Source organism: Ostrea edulis, chromosome 10 (assembly GCF_947568905.1).
Source record: "Ostrea edulis chromosome 10, xbOstEdul1.1, whole genome shotgun sequence".
Classification (NCBI taxonomy): domain Eukaryota; kingdom Metazoa; phylum Mollusca; class Bivalvia; order Ostreida; family Ostreidae; genus Ostrea; species Ostrea edulis.
In genome coordinates this window covers 23,343,185-23,357,905 of record NC_079173.1, presented here as the reverse complement: position 1 = coordinate 23,357,905, position 14,721 = coordinate 23,343,185, and positions in this window count along the sequence as shown.

The window sequence follows — 14,721 nt, the reverse complement described above, 5'->3', positions numbered from 1 at the left end:
AATATAAACTTTGCGTTTTTATCGTTTTAGTTTATATAAACATGTAGTTAAAATATAGATGCAGCTATACATCAAATCCCGGTATATTATATGTATATGTATATGCAAATATGCATAAAATCCAGGTATGTTATTATACGTATGTATTTTGTAAACTTCTTTTTATGACGAACATTTAGATGCAATGTCGCAGTTTGCATGTATGCAGGCCTGCTGCATACTATTATATTTAATATATGTAAGCTTGTTGGATGTATGCGATTTGTGATTTTGCATCTATTCTGTATTTTCATTATTTAATCAAATCTATATGTTATGTAATTAAGTATACCACTTCTTATGGTTGGTATTTTATCTGTCATACAATTTTATCATAAGTACTAACTCACCACTTACTACATTATACATCTTCAGTTTTATACACATAATACATACTATCGAATAAGAATTATGGAGCCATGTCGTGCTACGAGCTGGATCCAGTTACAGAAACATGGTACAGGGTCTGAGGTGTAGCACCTGACGACGACCTCAAAATTTTTGCCTGATGACGATCTCAAAATTGTTGTCTGGCATAATTTTATAATTTATGATTAACAAAGTAATAACTAGTGGCACTCTATTATCAAAATTTTCTTTGGCGACCCTACCCTAATTCTTTTCTGTATATATTTTAGTTATTTCACATGTATATACATACCTACATCCATATTACTATCACCTGTTACTAATATTAATAATTATGTAATAGTTATGGTATATTTATTTCGGTGTATCTTGAATTGGACGAAGGACGGAGACTCGTGCGATTACTAATTATTATTACCTTCTATTAGAATCCAAATAAATAACAAATATTTTAAATATTTAATTTTATATTTACTTATTATAATTTTTAAATTTTAATATACTTAAGGAATAAATTAAATAAAAATCATTATTAAAATTATTATATAAATAAAAATTATAATTTATTTCATTAATTTTTACTTTTTATTTAGTTTTTATAAATATAAGTTACTTCTTTATTTCATTATAATTTATGACATACGACCATCACATGTATGTGTCCGGCCATCAAAAGACAGTACCGCAGTCATCAGACGTGTTGGTACACGATGGTCCTTATTTATTTATATTTATTTATTTTTAAACCATGGGACAACCCATACGTCCCATACGGAGCATATGGAATGTTACTACAACACACTTCAACTTCACTATGTTGGTGCATTTGGGAGGTGTTGGAGGGTGAGGCTGGATCGCAATGAGATGGATAGTATTATGGCAGATAATACAGTCACCAATCGGTTAACGATATATAGTTAACCAATCCTACGAATATCAAACAAACAAAGCATTACTTCCAAGGTGATCCATCGAATAGCGACAGTTACTCTAGACTATTGACATTACTTTTAAACGAGTTGGGTTACTGTAATTTATACATATAATTTACATCTTAAAATTATTATTTAATTAAATAATAAAAATGTTTTGTTTCCAATCTAAATATCATTATGTCAAATTACTTTACTATTAAAATTTTAATTTTTTTACATGTCCTTATACATGTAATTCCATTGATAATTTATGTTTATTCAGTATTCAATGCATTCATTAACGCAACCTCCTGCTTTGCACATATATATAATAGGCCATCGTACCGTGGTTTCAGCGGGTGAAACGTCACAATATCTCAAATTACGTTGTATGAGCGGTTTCAACGGATGAAACGTCACAATGTCACAAATTACGTCACAAATTACGTTGTATGAGCGTCTTCACAGCGGCTGCCACATAACTAATCTATTCATTCGCCATCTTTAATTTGCATGATTTATAGCTTCCAATATCATTCGTAAGTTTCCTTCCGGTTGGTGAGTAAAAAGTTTTACTTATATGTATAACTAAGGTTTTATCGTGCATGTTTACAAATATGTAAACAGTTTCGTATGTTTATAAGTATGAAAACCACTAAGCATCATTATTCTAATGTTAAATTTTTATATGTTTACTAATATAGAAACAACTACATGTGTTATACTTATATAAACATCTAAGCATATAATTCGGGTTTTCTATCTTTATTAGTATGTAAACAATTACATATATAAGTATCGTAGCATATTAATATTAGGAATATAAACTTTGCGTTTTTATCGTTTTAGTTTATATAAACATGTAGTTAAAATATAGATGCAGCTATACATCAAATCCCGGTATATTATATGTATATGTATATGCAAATATGCATAAAATCCAGGTATGTTATTATACGTATGTATTTTGTAAACTTCTTTTTATGACGAACATTTAGATGCAATGTCGCAGTTTGCATGTATGCAGGCCTGCTGCATACTATTATATTTAATATATGTAAGCTTGTTGGATGTATGCGATTTGTGATTTTGCATCTATTCTGTATTTTCATTATTTAATCAAATCTATATGTTATGTAATTAAGTATACCACTTCTTATGGTTGGTATTTTATCTGTCATACAATTTTATCATAAGTACTAACTCACCACTTACTACATTATACATCTTCAGTTTTATACACATAATACATACTATCGAATAAGAATTATGGAGCCATGTCGTGCTACGAGCTGGATCCAGTTACAGAAACATGGTACAGGGTCTGAGGTGTAGCACCTGACGACGACCTCAAAATTTTTGCCTGATGACGATCTCAAAATTGTTGTCTGGCATAATTTTATAATTTATGATTAACAAAGTAATAACTAGTGGCACTCTATTATCAAAATTTTCTTTGGCGACCCTACCCTAATTCTTTTCTGTATATATTTTAGTTATTTCACATGTATATACATACCTACATCCATATTACTATCACCTGTTACTAATATTAATAATTATGTAATAGTTATGGTATATTTATTTCGGTGTATCTTGAATTGGACGAAGGACGGAGACTCGTGCGATTACTAATTATTATTACCTTCTATTAGAATCCAAATAAATAACAAATATTTTAAATATTTAATTTTATATTTACTTATTATAATTTTTAAATTTTAATATACTTAAGGAATAAATTAAATAAAAATCATTATTAAAATTATTATATAAATAAAAATTATAATTTATTTCATTAATTTTTACTTTTTATTTAGTTTTTATAAATATAAGTTACTTCTTTATTTCATTATAATTTATGACATACGACCATCACATGTATGTGTCCGGCCATCAAAAGACAGTACCGCAGTCATCAGACGTGTTGGTACACGATGGTCCTTATTTATTTATATTTATTTATTTTTAAACCATGGGACAACCCATACGTCCCATACGGAGCATATGGAATGTTACTACAACACACTTCAACTTCACTATGTTGGTGCATTTGGGAGGTGTTGGAGGGTGAGGCTGGATCGCAATGAGATGGATAGTATTATGGCAGATAATACAGTCACCAATCGGTTAACGATATATAGTTAACCAATCCTACGAATATCAAACAAACAAAGCATTACTTCCAAGGTGATCCATCGAATAGCGACAGTTACTCTAGACTATTGACATTACTTTTAAACGAGTTGGGTTACTGTAATTTATACATATAATTTACATCTTAAAATTATTATTTAATTAAATAATAAAAATGTTTTGTTTCCAATCTAAATATCATTATGTCAAATTACTTTACTATTAAAATTTTAATTTTTTTACATGTCCTTATACATGTAATTCCATTGATAATTTATGTTTATTCAGTATTCAATGCATTCATTAACGCAACCTCCTGCTTTGCACATATATATAATAGGCCATCGTACCGTGGTTTCAGCGGGTGAAACGTCACAATATCTCAAATTACGTTGTATGAGCGGTTTCAACGGATGAAACGTCACAATGTCACAAATTACGTCACAAATTACGTTGTATGAGCGTCTTCACAGCGGCTGCCACATAACTAATCTATTCATTCGCCATCTTTAATTTGCATGATTTATAGCTTCCAATATCATTCGTAAGTTTCCTTCCGGTTGGTGAGTAAAAAGTTTTACTTATATGTATAACTAAGGTTTTATCGTGCATGTTTACAAATATGTAAACAGTTTCGTATGTTTATAAGTATGAAAACCACTAAGCATCATTATTCTAATGTTAAATTTTTATATGTTTACTAATATAGAAACAACTACATGTGTTATACTTATATAAACATCTAAGCATATAATTCGGGTTTTCTATCTTTATTAGTATGTAAACAATTACATATATAAGTATCGTAGCATATTAATATTAGGAATATAAACTTTGCGTTTTTATCGTTTTAGTTTATATAAACATGTAGTTAAAATATAGATGCAGCTATACATCAAATCCCGGTATATTATATGTATATGTATATGCAAATATGCATAAAATCCAGGTATGTTATTATACGTATGTATTTTGTAAACTTCTTTTTATGACGAACATTTAGATGCAATGTCGCAGTTTGCATGTATGCAGGCCTGCTGCATACTATTATATTTAATATATGTAAGCTTGTTGGATGTATGCGATTTGTGATTTTGCATCTATTCTGTATTTTCATTATTTAATCAAATCTATATGTTATGTAATTAAGTATACCACTTCTTATGGTTGGTATTTTATCTGTCATACAATTTTATCATAAGTACTAACTCACCACTTACTACATTATACATCTTCAGTTTTATACACATAATACATACTATCGAATAAGAATTATGGAGCCATGTCGTGCTACGAGCTGGATCCAGTTACAGAAACATGGTACAGGGTCTGAGGTGTAGCACCTGACGACGACCTCAAAATTTTTGCCTGATGACGATCTCAAAATTGTTGTCTGGCATAATTTTATAATTTATGATTAACAAAGTAATAACTAGTGGCACTCTATTATCAAAATTTTCTTTGGCGACCCTACCCTAATTCTTTTCTGTATATATTTTAGTTATTTCACATGTATATACATACCTACATCCATATTACTATCACCTGTTACTAATATTAATAATTATGTAATAGTTATGGTATATTTATTTCGGTGTATCTTGAATTGGACGAAGGACGGAGACTCGTGCGATTACTAATTATTATTACCTTCTATTAGAATCCAAATAAATAACAAATATTTTAAATATTTAATTTTATATTTACTTATTATAATTTTTAAATTTTAATATACTTAAGGAATAAATTAAATAAAAATCATTATTAAAATTATTATATAAATAAAAATTATAATTTATTTCATTAATTTTTACTTTTTATTTAGTTTTTATAAATATAAGTTACTTCTTTATTTCATTATAATTTATGACATACGACCATCACATGTATGTGTCCGGCCATCAAAAGACAGTACCGCAGTCATCAGACGTGTTGGTACACGATGGTCCTTATTTATTTATATTTATTTATTTTTAAACCATGGGACAACCCATACGTCCCATACGGAGCATATGGAATGTTACTACAACACACTTCAACTTCACTATGTTGGTGCATTTGGGAGGTGTTGGAGGGTGAGGCTGGATCGCAATGAGATGGATAGTATTATGGCAGATAATACAGTCACCAATCGGTTAACGATATATAGTTAACCAATCCTACGAATATCAAACAAACAAAGCATTACTTCCAAGGTGATCCATCGAATAGCGACAGTTACTCTAGACTATTGACATTACTTTTAAACGAGTTGGGTTACTGTAATTTATACATATAATTTACATCTTAAAATTATTATTTAATTAAATAATAAAAATGTTTTGTTTCCAATCTAAATATCATTATGTCAAATTACTTTACTATTAAAATTTTAATTTTTTTACATGTCCTTATACATGTAATTCCATTGATAATTTATGTTTATTCAGTATTCAATGCATTCATTAACGCAACCTCCTGCTTTGCACATATATATAATAGGCCATCGTACCGTGGTTTCAGCGGGTGAAACGTCACAATATCTCAAATTACGTTGTATGAGCGGTTTCAACGGATGAAACGTCACAATGTCACAAATTACGTCACAAATTACGTTGTATGAGCGTCTTCACAGCGGCTGCCACATAACTAATCTATTCATTCGCCATCTTTAATTTGCATGATTTATAGCTTCCAATATCATTCGTAAGTTTCCTTCCGGTTGGTGAGTAAAAAGTTTTACTTATATGTATAACTAAGGTTTTATCGTGCATGTTTACAAATATGTAAACAGTTTCGTATGTTTATAAGTATGAAAACCACTAAGCATCATTATTCTAATGTTAAATTTTTATATGTTTACTAATATAGAAACAACTACATGTGTTATACTTATATAAACATCTAAGCATATAATTCGGGTTTTCTATCTTTATTAGTATGTAAACAATTACATATATAAGTATCGTAGCATATTAATATTAGGAATATAAACTTTGCGTTTTTATCGTTTTAGTTTATATAAACATGTAGTTAAAATATAGATGCAGCTATACATCAAATCCCGGTATATTATATGTATATGTATATGCAAATATGCATAAAATCCAGGTATGTTATTATACGTATGTATTTTGTAAACTTCTTTTTATGACGAACATTTAGATGCAATGTCGCAGTTTGCATGTATGCAGGCCTGCTGCATACTATTATATTTAATATATGTAAGCTTGTTGGATGTATGCGATTTGTGATTTTGCATCTATTCTGTATTTTCATTATTTAATCAAATCTATATGTTATGTAATTAAGTATACCACTTCTTATGGTTGGTATTTTATCTGTCATACAATTTTATCATAAGTACTAACTCACCACTTACTACATTATACATCTTCAGTTTTATACACATAATACATACTATCGAATAAGAATTATGGAGCCATGTCGTGCTACGAGCTGGATCCAGTTACAGAAACATGGTACAGGGTCTGAGGTGTAGCACCTGACGACGACCTCAAAATTTTTGCCTGATGACGATCTCAAAATTGTTGTCTGGCATAATTTTATAATTTATGATTAACAAAGTAATAACTAGTGGCACTCTATTATCAAAATTTTCTTTGGCGACCCTACCCTAATTCTTTTCTGTATATATTTTAGTTATTTCACATGTATATACATACCTACATCCATATTACTATCACCTGTTACTAATATTAATAATTATGTAATAGTTATGGTATATTTATTTCGGTGTATCTTGAATTGGACGAAGGACGGAGACTCGTGCGATTACTAATTATTATTACCTTCTATTAGAATCCAAATAAATAACAAATATTTTAAATATTTAATTTTATATTTACTTATTATAATTTTTAAATTTTAATATACTTAAGGAATAAATTAAATAAAAATCATTATTAAAATTATTATATAAATAAAAATTATAATTTATTTCATTAATTTTTACTTTTTATTTAGTTTTTATAAATATAAGTTACTTCTTTATTTCATTATAATTTATGACATACGACCATCACATGTATGTGTCCGGCCATCAAAAGACAGTACCGCAGTCATCAGACGTGTTGGTACACGATGGTCCTTATTTATTTATATTTATTTATTTTTAAACCATGGGACAACCCATACGTCCCATACGGAGCATATGGAATGTTACTACAACACACTTCAACTTCACTATGTTGGTGCATTTGGGAGGTGTTGGAGGGTGAGGCTGGATCGCAATGAGATGGATAGTATTATGGCAGATAATACAGTCACCAATCGGTTAACGATATATAGTTAACCAATCCTACGAATATCAAACAAACAAAGCATTACTTCCAAGGTGATCCATCGAATAGCGACAGTTACTCTAGACTATTGACATTACTTTTAAACGAGTTGGGTTACTGTAATTTATACATATAATTTACATCTTAAAATTATTATTTAATTAAATAATAAAAATGTTTTGTTTCCAATCTAAATATCATTATGTCAAATTACTTTACTATTAAAATTTTAATTTTTTTACATGTCCTTATACATGTAATTCCATTGATAATTTATGTTTATTCAGTATTCAATGCATTCATTAACGCAACCTCCTGCTTTGCACATATATATAATAGGCCATCGTACCGTGGTTTCAGCGGGTGAAACGTCACAATATCTCAAATTACGTTGTATGAGCGGTTTCAACGGATGAAACGTCACAATGTCACAAATTACGTCACAAATTACGTTGTATGAGCGTCTTCACAGCGGCTGCCACATAACTAATCTATTCATTCGCCATCTTTAATTTGCATGATTTATAGCTTCCAATATCATTCGTAAGTTTCCTTCCGGTTGGTGAGTAAAAAGTTTTACTTATATGTATAACTAAGGTTTTATCGTGCATGTTTACAAATATGTAAACAGTTTCGTATGTTTATAAGTATGAAAACCACTAAGCATCATTATTCTAATGTTAAATTTTTATATGTTTACTAATATAGAAACAACTACATGTGTTATACTTATATAAACATCTAAGCATATAATTCGGGTTTTCTATCTTTATTAGTATGTAAACAATTACATATATAAGTATCGTAGCATATTAATATTAGGAATATAAACTTTGCGTTTTTATCGTTTTAGTTTATATAAACATGTAGTTAAAATATAGATGCAGCTATACATCAAATCCCGGTATATTATATGTATATGTATATGCAAATATGCATAAAATCCAGGTATGTTATTATACGTATGTATTTTGTAAACTTCTTTTTATGACGAACATTTAGATGCAATGTCGCAGTTTGCATGTATGCAGGCCTGCTGCATACTATTATATTTAATATATGTAAGCTTGTTGGATGTATGCGATTTGTGATTTTGCATCTATTCTGTATTTTCATTATTTAATCAAATCTATATGTTATGTAATTAAGTATACCACTTCTTATGGTTGGTATTTTATCTGTCATACAATTTTATCATAAGTACTAACTCACCACTTACTACATTATACATCTTCAGTTTTATACACATAATACATACTATCGAATAAGAATTATGGAGCCATGTCGTGCTACGAGCTGGATCCAGTTACAGAAACATGGTACAGGGTCTGAGGTGTAGCACCTGACGACGACCTCAAAATTTTTGCCTGATGACGATCTCAAAATTGTTGTCTGGCATAATTTTATAATTTATGATTAACAAAGTAATAACTAGTGGCACTCTATTATCAAAATTTTCTTTGGCGACCCTACCCTAATTCTTTTCTGTATATATTTTAGTTATTTCACATGTATATACATACCTACATCCATATTACTATCACCTGTTACTAATATTAATAATTATGTAATAGTTATGGTATATTTATTTCGGTGTATCTTGAATTGGACGAAGGACGGAGACTCGTGCGATTACTAATTATTATTACCTTCTATTAGAATCCAAATAAATAACAAATATTTTAAATATTTAATTTTATATTTACTTATTATAATTTTTAAATTTTAATATACTTAAGGAATAAATTAAATAAAAATCATTATTAAAATTATTATATAAATAAAAATTATAATTTATTTCATTAATTTTTACTTTTTATTTAGTTTTTATAAATATAAGTTACTTCTTTATTTCATTATAATTTATGACATACGACCATCACATGTATGTGTCCGGCCATCAAAAGACAGTACCGCAGTCATCAGACGTGTTGGTACACGATGGTCCTTATTTATTTATATTTATTTATTTTTAAACCATGGGACAACCCATACGTCCCATACGGAGCATATGGAATGTTACTACAACACACTTCAACTTCACTATGTTGGTGCATTTGGGAGGTGTTGGAGGGTGAGGCTGGATCGCAATGAGATGGATAGTATTATGGCAGATAATACAGTCACCAATCGGTTAACGATATATAGTTAACCAATCCTACGAATATCAAACAAACAAAGCATTACTTCCAAGGTGATCCATCGAATAGCGACAGTTACTCTAGACTATTGACATTACTTTTAAACGAGTTGGGTTACTGTAATTTATACATATAATTTACATCTTAAAATTATTATTTAATTAAATAATAAAAATGTTTTGTTTCCAATCTAAATATCATTATGTCAAATTACTTTACTATTAAAATTTTAATTTTTTTACATGTCCTTATACATGTAATTCCATTGATAATTTATGTTTATTCAGTATTCAATGCATTCATTAACGCAACCTCCTGCTTTGCACATATATATAATAGGCCATCGTACCGTGGTTTCAGCGGGTGAAACGTCACAATATCTCAAATTACGTTGTATGAGCGGTTTCAACGGATGAAACGTCACAATGTCACAAATTACGTCACAAATTACGTTGTATGAGCGTCTTCACAGCGGCTGCCACATAACTAATCTATTCATTCGCCATCTTTAATTTGCATGATTTATAGCTTCCAATATCATTCGTAAGTTTCCTTCCGGTTGGTGAGTAAAAAGTTTTACTTATATGTATAACTAAGGTTTTATCGTGCATGTTTACAAATATGTAAACAGTTTCGTATGTTTATAAGTATGAAAACCACTAAGCATCATTATTCTAATGTTAAATTTTTATATGTTTACTAATATAGAAACAACTACATGTGTTATACTTATATAAACATCTAAGCATATAATTCGGGTTTTCTATCTTTATTAGTATGTAAACAATTACATATATAAGTATCGTAGCATATTAATATTAGGAATATAAACTTTGCGTTTTTATCGTTTTAGTTTATATAAACATGTAGTTAAAATATAGATGCAGCTATACATCAAATCCCGGTATATTATATGTATATGTATATGCAAATATGCATAAAATCCAGGTATGTTATTATACGTATGTATTTTGTAAACTTCTTTTTATGACGAACATTTAGATGCAATGTCGCAGTTTGCATGTATGCAGGCCTGCTGCATACTATTATATTTAATATATGTAAGCTTGTTGGATGTATGCGATTTGTGATTTTGCATCTATTCTGTATTTTCATTATTTAATCAAATCTATATGTTATGTAATTAAGTATACCACTTCTTATGGTTGGTATTTTATCTGTCATACAATTTTATCATAAGTACTAACTCACCACTTACTACATTATACATCTTCAGTTTTATACACATAATACATACTATCGAATAAGAATTATGGAGCCATGTCGTGCTACGAGCTGGATCCAGTTACAGAAACATGGTACAGGGTCTGAGGTGTAGCACCTGACGACGACCTCAAAATTTTTGCCTGATGACGATCTCAAAATTGTTGTCTGGCATAATTTTATAATTTATGATTAACAAAGTAATAACTAGTGGCACTCTATTATCAAAATTTTCTTTGGCGACCCTACCCTAATTCTTTTCTGTATATATTTTAGTTATTTCACATGTATATACATACCTACATCCATATTACTATCACCTGTTACTAATATTAATAATTATGTAATAGTTATGGTATATTTATTTCGGTGTATCTTGAATTGGACGAAGGACGGAGACTCGTGCGATTACTAATTATTATTACCTTCTATTAGAATCCAAATAAATAACAAATATTTTAAATATTTAATTTTATATTTACTTATTATAATTTTTAAATTTTAATATACTTAAGGAATAAATTAAATAAAAATCATTATTAAAATTATTATATAAATAAAAATTATAATTTATTTCATTAATTTTTACTTTTTATTTAGTTTTTATAAATATAAGTTACTTCTTTATTTCATTATAATTTATGACATACGACCATCACATGTATGTGTCCGGCCATCAAAAGACAGTACCGCAGTCATCAGACGTGTTGGTACACGATGGTCCTTATTTATTTATATTTATTTATTTTTAAACCATGGGACAACCCATACGTCCCATACGGAGCATATGGAATGTTACTACAACACACTTCAACTTCACTATGTTGGTGCATTTGGGAGGTGTTGGAGGGTGAGGCTGGATCGCAATGAGATGGATAGTATTATGGCAGATAATACAGTCACCAATCGGTTAACGATATATAGTTAACCAATCCTACGAATATCAAACAAACAAAGCATTACTTCCAAGGTGATCCATCGAATAGCGACAGTTACTCTAGACTATTGACATTACTTTTAAACGAGTTGGGTTACTGTAATTTATACATATAATTTACATCTTAAAATTATTATTTAATTAAATAATAAAAATGTTTTGTTTCCAATCTAAATATCATTATGTCAAATTACTTTACTATTAAAATTTTAATTTTTTTACATGTCCTTATACATGTAATTCCATTGATAATTTATGTTTATTCAGTATTCAATGCATTCATTAACGCAACCTCCTGCTTTGCACATATATATAATAGGCCATCGTACCGTGGTTTCAGCGGGTGAAACGTCACAATATCTCAAATTACGTTGTATGAGCGGTTTCAACGGATGAAACGTCACAATGTCACAAATTACGTCACAAATTACGTTGTATGAGCGTCTTCACAGCGGCTGCCACATAACTAATCTATTCATTCGCCATCTTTAATTTGCATGATTTATAGCTTCCAATATCATTCGTAAGTTTCCTTCCGGTTGGTGAGTAAAAAGTTTTACTTATATGTATAACTAAGGTTTTATCGTGCATGTTTACAAATATGTAAACAGTTTCGTATGTTTATAAGTATGAAAACCACTAAGCATCATTATTCTAATGTTAAATTTTTATATGTTTACTAATATAGAAACAACTACATGTGTTATACTTATATAAACATCTAAGCATATAATTCGGGTTTTCTATCTTTATTAGTATGTAAACAATTACATATATAAGTATCGTAGCATATTAATATTAGGAATATAAACTTTGCGTTTTTATCGTTTTAGTTTATATAAACATGTAGTTAAAATATAGATGCAGCTATACATCAAATCCCGGTATATTATATGTATATGTATATGCAAATATGCATAAAATCCAGGTATGTTATTATACGTATGTATTTTGTAAACTTCTTTTTATGACGAACATTTAGATGCAATGTCGCAGTTTGCATGTATGCAGGCCTGCTGCATACTATTATATTTAATATATGTAAGCTTGTTGGATGTATGCGATTTGTGATTTTGCATCTATTCTGTATTTTCATTATTTAATCAAATCTATATGTTATGTAATTAAGTATACCACTTCTTATGGTTGGTATTTTATCTGTCATACAATTTTATCATAAGTACTAACTCACCACTTACTACATTATACATCTTCAGTTTTATACACATAATACATACTATCGAATAAGAATTATGGAGCCATGTCGTGCTACGAGCTGGATCCAGTTACAGAAACATGGTACAGGGTCTGAGGTGTAGCACCTGACGACGACCTCAAAATTTTTGCCTGATGACGATCTCAAAATTGTTGTCTGGCATAATTTTATAATTTATGATTAACAAAGTAATAACTAGTGGCACTCTATTATCAAAATTTTCTTTGGCGACCCTACCCTAATTCTTTTCTGTATATATTTTAGTTATTTCACATGTATATACATACCTACATCCATATTACTATCACCTGTTACTAATATTAATAATTATGTAATAGTTATGGTATATTTATTTCGGTGTATCTTGAATTGGACGAAGGACGGAGACTCGTGCGATTACTAATTATTATTACCTTCTATTAGAATCCAAATAAATAACAAATATTTTAAATATTTAATTTTATATTTACTTATTATAATTTTTAAATTTTAATATACTTAAGGAATAAATTAAATAAAAATCATTATTAAAATTATTATATAAATAAAAATTATAATTTATTTCATTAATTTTTACTTTTTATTTAGTTTTTATAAATATAAGTTACTTCTTTATTTCATTATAATTTATGACATACGACCATCACATGTATGTGTCCGGCCATCAAAAGACAGTACCGCAGTCATCAGACGTGTTGGTACACGATGGTCCTTATTTATTTATATTTATTTATTTTTAAACCATGGGACAACCCATACGTCCCATACGGAGCATATGGAATGTTACTACAACACACTTCAACTTCACTATGTTGGTGCATTTGGGAGGTGTTGGAGGGTGAGGCTGGATCGCAATGAGATGGATAGTATTATGGCAGATAATACAGTCACCAATCGGTTAACGATATATAGTTAACCAATCCTACGAATATCAAACAAACAAAGCATTACTTCCAAGGTGATCCATCGAATAGCGACAGTTACTCTAGACTATTGACATTACTTTTAAACGAGTTGGGTTACTGTAATTTATACATATAATTTACATCTTAAAATTATTATTTAATTAAATAATAAAAATGTTTTGTTTCCAATCTAAATATCATTATGTCAAATTACTTTACTATTAAAATTTTAATTTTTTTACATGTCCTTATACATGTAATTCCATTGATAATTTATGTTTATTCAGTATTCAATGCATTCATTAACGCAACCTCCTGCTTTGCACATATATATAATAGGCCATCGTACCGTGGTTTCAGCGGGTGAAACGTCACAATATCTCAAATTACGTTGTATGAGCGGTTTCAACGGATGAAACGTCACAATGTCACAAATTACGTCACAAATTACGTTGTATGAGCGTCTTCACAGCGGCTGCCACATAACTAATCTATTCATTCGCCATCTTTAATTTGCATGATTTATAGCTTCCAATATCATTCGTAAGTTTCCTTCC